Genomic DNA, 8,054 nt, shown 5'->3' on the forward strand with positions numbered 1-8,054 from the left:
GGATCTTGTGAGAGGTGCACCAAGCACTCAAGGATTCTTCGTGTTGTCTCTCCTCCTGCCCTAATCCTATACAACACATATATATAGACTAGGGACAAAACTCAGACAAAAACCAAACCCCTGACCAAAGTTCTAGACCAAAACTTGGACAAATTGTCTAAGGATAAACCTTGGACTAAGTTCCAAGATATGTACAATAAAGACCCTAACAATTGAAAGGCATGCACTTTTCACCCAAAGTGCATTAACAAACTCCCCCTTGATCAATGCATGGTCTTCATGTGGTCTTGAATTCTTCATTATCATTGACTTTAACTTGGACTTCTGCTTTGGTTGACACAGAACTGATAAGCGACAGTTACCTGGCAGGAACTGCACTTACAACTTAGAACAATTTGCTCATCTCTGACCACGGGTTTATACGAGCAAAATCGTTACCATACAACTTTTTTTGTTGATTTTCTTTCAGTTATCTTGTAGTGTTTTTTTTCTATATATTCTTTTTATTCTTATCAGCAGTTCCCAGAACAATTTGCTTATCTCTGACCACGGGTTTCATACGAACAACATTGTTACCATACAACTTTTTTTGTTGATTTTCTTTCGGTTATCTTTTAGTGTTTTTTCTACATTTTCTTTTTATTCTTATCAGTAGTTCCGTTCGCAACATGCTTGTAGTGATTTCAAAACACATGTAAACACAGACTAAATAACCAAAGAAATTCGCCGCACCGCATCGAACTTCTTTAAACCTAATTTTTATCAACGACAACCTTTATCTATCAATTAAAAGAAACACTGATAAGAACAATAGAAAAAAACTATAACAATAGTTAAATAGCTGATTAACACTAAAAGACACATCATTTATTGCTTCTGATTCTTGGACTTCTTAGGGCATCGGCAGCACCCTCGGTGACCCCATGCGGGGAGGGTTTTGCCGTGCGGGAAGGGTGCCGCCATCCAAGAGGGGAGGCAAATCGGGGAGGGTGTGAGGGGAGATGGTGGGCCACCCTAATTTTCAACCAATCAATTATTTTCATTTTTTTTGGAATAAAAAAACAATTCCCCTAAGAGGGGTGCACCCCGTACGTTTTTGGACAAGAGGGAAGTTATAGAGTGGAAATGACATGGCAACGTATGATTGGGTTAAAAAAAGTTTCCCTTCACCTCATTAGCGGGTGCCCCCTTCACCCTTAGGGTGTAAGGGGCACTCACCTAAGAGGTGAGTCCCCTCTCTTACGCCCAACCAATCAACTAGTGCCACGTCAACTCCCCTCTTAAACTCCCCTAACACCCCATTTTGATGGCGGCACTCCCCTCTTAGGGGAGTTGGGTTTTTTTTTTTTTTTTTTTTTTGTAAAATTATGCATGTTTATAAATTAAAAAAATATTAATAAAAATAAAAATTAAATAAAAGACATTTCATTAAATTAAAAAAAACAACCTAGAAAAATAAAAATACATTCAAACTAGAAAAATAAAAATTACATTCAAACTAGAAAAATATAAAAACAAACTACTCGTCGTCCGAACTCACTTCAAGGTGAGGCAGATCTAAACTTCCGAGATGCTCAACGAGATCGTGTTTTAGTCTCCAATGCGTGTCTTTGTCAATGAACTCCGTATAAGCTGTATCATCGAAGACGGGTTCGACCGGAGGATCTTGAATATGTACCGGTGATATCGCCCTTCCGTCGTCTTTTATAATCATGTTGTGTAAAATAAGGCACGTATACACGATGGACCTTATCTTTCTCACTGTTTTCAAACGCATTGGACGATTTAGTATTCCCCACTTCGCCTTTAACACACCAAACGCCCGTTCCACATCTTTTCTTGCGGCCTCGTGTTGCCTTTTGAACTTTTTTTCATTCGGGTCGTGAGGATATGGAAAAGACTTCACAAACACAGACCAGGTAGGGTAGATCCCATCAGTAAGATAATACCCGTGTTTGTATAAGTGGTTGTTCACTTGAAATGGACAATTTGACGCCGTTCCGTTTCATTGAGCAAGAAATAATGGAGATTGTTGCAGCACGTTGATGTCGTTTTGTGAACCCGCCAGGCCACAAAAAGCATGTCAAATCCACAAATCTTGAGACGCCACCGCTTCTAACATAACCGTCGGGTATTGATAATCGCCTCTCATGTATTGTCCACCCAATTCTGTGGGGCACATTCTCCAGACGAAGTGTGTACAATCCAGACTACCCAACATACCAGGTAGGTGATGCCTCTCCTCATGAGCCTGATACAATAGCGCAACGTCGTGGCTCGTTGGTCTACGTAGGAATTCACCGGCATACCTTTTACAGACCGTCTCGCAGAAATATTCAAGGCACTCACGAGAGGTCCTTTCAGACATATTTAAATACTCGTCGTTTTCGTCTGGTGGGTTACCGGTTGCAAGTTGTTTAATCGCCGAAGTAACCTTTTGCAACGGCGTGAAACTTTTCTTCATTCTCCCGTCTAAGCCTTCTTTAAACCACTCGTCATACGCTTCCACGTCACTAACAATTTTTAGGAACAAAGACTTGGACATACGAAATCTGTGACGAAAAGTATCGTCATTAAATTTTGGATTTTCAACAAAATAATCGGCCATGAGTGTCTCATGGCCTCCCTCACGATCTCGACGGACAACTTTTTTTTTTACTAGACAATGCCGTGTCTAGTAGCTCCGCTTGTTGGATGAGATTTTGGAAGAAAATTAAGCTACTATCGCTTGACGATGCATCTCCATCGTCGGGAAAGTCCGGTAGGGTAGAAAGAAACGGAAACTTGGAATCCATTTTGTGTTGTATTTGAAAGATTTGTGAGTTTGAGAGTGGTGGTGTGAGTTTGAGAGTGGTGGGTGTGATAAAAAATTTGATTTAGGTTTGTTTATATTTATATTGTTAAAGAAAATTGATTTTTTTTTTAAATTTTGACCGTTTGACAACGGTCCTTTTTCGACAATCGTGCCAAACTCACGCGGTGACTCCACACCGAAACCACTCACCGATTCGGGTCCCCGCTTGGATGGCGGCGGTGTTCCCGATCGGTGACTAGGCTCACCGAAGCCCTCCCCGATGAACGCCCCGTGCACCCTTAGTGCTACCTGCATCATTATTCTTGTTTCTAGTGTACTCCTTGTAATTACAGAACAAACAGCTTTGTAAACTATAAAATTCGAATTATGCATAACTGGTATCACTTGTAACAGAACTTAGAAGATTGGTATGGCATTTAGAGGATCTACACAAAACTGCAACTCGTATGACATTTATTTTTTTCCGAAATTTGAGAGGATATTTTGTTTTTATTTGGTATGATTGAATCTTTAGGAACCGATTGTAATGTATGAAATGACCTTCATCAATGGTGAAAACCGACTTATAAACAAAGAAGCCAACATCGCAGAAAACCTAGGATGATATCTGAAAGTGAACTTGGTGCAAACTGTCACATAACAAATTCTGAAAACAATAACAGAAATTTTGTTATGGCAACAGAAGACGAGTCGGATAATGATGTGCCTTTGGAAGCAATGACTCGACAGGAACCTTAACCCCACTGTCTTGAATGGGAACCCCAAGAACTATCAACATGTTATGACCCGATCTTGACACAATGGCCAAAGATCTGGGTTTCATGTTAAGAACAGACAACAACAGATCTATCAAAAGGTTGAGGCAAGTAGCAAAAGTGAAAAAGAAAAGAAGATGATTTTGATATGTAAGAAATAATTTTTGTTGGGAAATCGAATGTGCCCGGTATCCCTACACTAACCTCACATATTTTCAAATAGACCCCAACTCTTATACGCAAATATACTTTTGGTCAAGCCTACTAAGTACGAATACAATTTCATGATTTTTCAATGAGAACATCCAACGTTAAACTAATGCTAATATTGAGTTTTTAGATATATATATATATATATATATATGATTTTTACTTTACTATTAAGTCTGTAAAAGCGACTGATGCTAAGGTCGTAAGTATTTTAAAACCAAGTATGCATTTCAAGTAGATTCTTTTAGTTAAATTCAATCAAATAAGTTCCATAAAACGGTTATTGTGGTCAAATTATATGAATTTTCTGATAGGAGAACTTTACTACTAAGACAATAAGGTGCAGTGTAGTATAAAAGGAGTGGGGTTCGATCCCCGGTAAGCTTAGTCATTTAAAAAAAAACTATTATGACAATATGAAAGTAACTTACTAATTATTATGTCTATCACCAATACAATAGTGCTTGCTTGTTCGAAAAGCTAACTCGAAATGGACGTAGTTTCCTTTTGGTTGCATATAACACCCTCTTGATCCGCTTAAAAGATCTCAAAATGTACACAACTAAATTAAAACTAACTAATTGTGACGGTTTACATCTTAACTTCTATATAACTCGTACTTTTTTAGAAACAATTATGACGGAACTCATTGATTTCCATATTTTAAGTACCAGTTATGATCTTGGCACATGGACTTTATATTTTAATGAGAATATCTGTGTGAAATCCAAACTCACATTCACCAAAGTAGAATAATACGAGATCTCGTAACGTTCAAAACTTGTGACAGGCATCTCTAATATTCAACGGAACATATGCAAACCACATGTCGCTTTATCCACTACTACAAAATGGAGTATTAGACGGTGTTGAAGTTTTATTTTAGACGGGGTTAAAGCAATAACACCGTCTTAAAATCAATATCCATGTGACCATTATGAATTAAAGTATTCAAGAAAATTCAAAAAAACCTCGTCTAATGGTTAAACACCGTCTTATACTATTTTATGCAACCTTTTAGACGGTGTTGTCTTTATAAATATTTGATTAAAATACATCCGGCCGCAAATTTCCCTCCATTGAATGCTTTCATTCTCCTCAAATCTCCTAAAATCTACCTTTCCCCCAAATCTCCTAAATATAATTCTCCCCCAAATCTTTCAAATGCCATTCATCTTCACCACAAAGAACCACCGTCTTGTGACCGTCTGCCACTGCTGGAAACGAACCGCCATTGACGACTCTTCTTGAATCTGGGCTTGTGTCGAACCGTCTTCAATGAGCATGTGCCGAACCTGTGATCCTCTGCCCATTTCATCATCACCACAACGACCCTGTGTCGAATCTTGTGAATCAACGGTACCAGATCTAACACTCTTTACACTTTCATCTAGTTTAATTTTTTTGCGGTTGTTAATCTGGAATGATTCATTGATTTGATGTGATTTAATTTGAAATTAAACTTTCATCTAGGGTTTGGAATAATTGGTCGATTGGTGGCTAGGGTCGCCTTGAAGAGAGTTGATGTTGAGCTTGTTGCTGTCAACGACCCATTTGTCTCTGTGGTGTACACGGTTTGTAAATTTTATTATCTAATTGCATCCGTAGTAGAATCGAGTTTTGGGGGGTTTTGAATATTAAACAGTGTAAAATTAGGCCATTGACAGAATCCCCGTGACCATAAATTACTTTCATTATTATTGTCCTCTCAGTATGGCTAGATCTAATTTTAATTTAATGTACTAGAAAGTTTAACTGTTTAAGAAAGTTGAGGTTGGGTTGGGTTGTTCATGGTGCTAGTTGATATCATACTGAAGTTAAGAGATATGAATCGGATCTCATTGTCGAGAGTGTACAACTAGTTTCTGTTCACAGGCTAAGGTTTTGTAAGTTGTACACATATTGTGAGAGAGCATAATGTTTTTCTTATTTTATTTGAGAAGGATATATGGTTGTTAAACGATGATATTCGGTCTGGATTATGGAAAGAATTATTAGTTAAATCAAACCCGGTTTTGCATGTATATGACTGAAATATTAAACTGCTGATCTAGTTGATTGATACTTTGTATTGTTAAACTGTGATAAGTGATTCGAAGGTGCCAGCATATTCATATCATATTAATTGAATATTTGATCAACTATAAAACTTTATGCTTTATAGTTAAATATCCACACACGTGCTAATAAGATGCAATCAATGCACATACATTTTTGGGCTTATAGAAATTATTTAAAATACTTATGCATATTTGAAACAAGATTGGTTGATTTTCTATTGGTCTCCAAACTTGTAACCATTTATTCGGTACAGTTCTTTTATAAACTGTGATAGTTGAGAACTTTGTTTTGGTAAGGTGTAATGCTAGAGTCATAGATTATCCAGTTTTTTTTAAAGACGTATGAATATAGATTTGAGAAAAATTTACAAGTACATATAGTTTTGTAATAAATTTGATATATTAGTGTAAGGTGTAATGTCTTTATCTATCTTTTGGCTAGCAAGCACATCCGGGATGCACAGATGCTGTTAATTGTTGTTCTCTGTATATTTGTGCCAACTGCCAAGATAATTTGTTTATTCATATTTGTCAGCTCATGTCACTAATGGTTGTGGATGTAGGATTTGAACAAGCGCCATCACCCATTAGACTTAAATACTTTAAACTTATTGACTTCTCACCAGCAGTCATGAACCAAGCAACCCTCACGACACTCATGTGAGAACACCATTCTTTTATCCATTTTTCAGGGATTATTATAATATTTATTCGTTAACGACTGTATGATTCGCTAATGATCAGAGAGTAGTGCTTAACATATTTGATGTGAGAACTGGAAAAATAATGAAAGGTTTCAACGAAAGGGCAGATGAGTTTGCGTTTGGAGAAACCGGCGGTTTCACTGGGGTTTCTTGGCCTGATTTCAGGTAATAAATTAGTACGATTAAGCTAATTCTTTTTGCATACATGTGTTGAGATGACACACTACCAAACATCTTTTACAATCCCTTTTATTATAGATGATTCAGTATGTCTCACAGAAAAATCCTATCCCTGAATCATATTCGATAAATATAACAATGAGAATTTTATGCAGTTTTCATGAAGGCCTCACCCGCCATCCTTGTTGTGTCCCGAGAACGAGGAAGAAATATTGAAGAAGCTTAAAAAACACAGTGAAAATGTTGGTGCACTTGTGTCTGTACTTTGTCTGTATTCGGTCACGATGTAAACGATGTCCGTGTCAGTCCTGTAAGTTGACCAAGTCAACCGTCCTCCTGGTTTGACTTGGCCAAACAATCATATATTGGTTGTAAAGTGTCTGTCTCGAAGGTTGAGGATCGAAGGATGTTTCATATCCTTCGATCACTTCGAAAGATATGCTTCGACTGATAGACCTCGAAGGATCATCCTTCGAGGTCCTTGCTGATCCTTCGAGAGCATTGCATTCGAAAGATGATCCTTCGGACCATCTATCGAATCCTTCGAGCAAGACCTGCTGTGTATGGGTATAAATACCCATGCAGTGTGTTGTGTTCATTTAGAGACACTTAGAAAGACAGACAGAAAGATAGAGCTGAGAGCATTCTGTCCGAAACACACACACACATAGTGAGAGTTTGCAAGTTAGATTTGTAAACATTGTGCTTGTAACCGGAACCTTCATACGTATTAATACAGTGGTGTTAATCGGTGAACTCTTGTGTGTTTGTTTCTCTACTTGCTTCATCTCGGTTTGCTTACTAGCTTGGATTCCACACTCGCTAGTAGGTTTGTATAACAAGGTTTAGGTTCGTCATCCTCCGGAAAGGGACCTACAAGTGGTATCAGAGCTTTGGCTCTTTACCTTGTTTAAAACCGGGTTGTTCGAGTTCTTGGTGTGTTTGGACACTAGGTTTAGCACCCGTTTTGGTGGTTTTTCTTGCATCTTAAAACTGAAAAACGAGTTCTAAACTTTCGGGAGTGTTCAAGGTTGGGTTGGGTAACTTGAAAACTTGTTTTTAAGTGACTTTGATTTTTCCGGCCATATTTCCGGTGTGTTCCGGTGACTGCACTTGTTGGATAAGATTTGCCTTTTTGGGAAATCTTGTTTGAAAGTCAAAAGGTTGGTGAAAAGTTGTTGGCAGAACATCCTTTCTGCCGAAAGTTGGTACACCAACCTATCACCTTTCGTACCAACCTGTCACCTTTTTCAGTTGTGTCAGAAGGATTCGAAGGATATCTTTCGACATCGAAAGACCATCTTTCGATCAGGAAGGCTCGATAGATAAT

The 8,054-nt window shown here is 37.9% G+C and overlaps 1 long non-coding RNA gene across 1 annotated transcript; it reads left to right on the forward strand.

Annotated features, from left to right (window-relative positions):
- Positions 1-4,849: 4,849 nt before the first annotated feature.
- On the forward strand, positions 4,850-7,434 carry LOC110930607. The gene is made up of 5 exons (XR_002587936.2): positions 4,850-5,139; positions 5,254-5,354; positions 6,404-6,500; positions 6,585-6,709; positions 6,880-7,434. It is a non-coding gene; the product is annotated as an uncharacterized LOC110930607 (long non-coding RNA).
- Positions 7,435-8,054: the final 620 nt, after the last annotated feature.

Source organism: Helianthus annuus, chromosome 3 (assembly GCF_002127325.2).
Source record: "Helianthus annuus cultivar XRQ/B chromosome 3, HanXRQr2.0-SUNRISE, whole genome shotgun sequence".
Taxonomy (NCBI): Eukaryota; Viridiplantae; Streptophyta; class Magnoliopsida; order Asterales; family Asteraceae; genus Helianthus; species Helianthus annuus.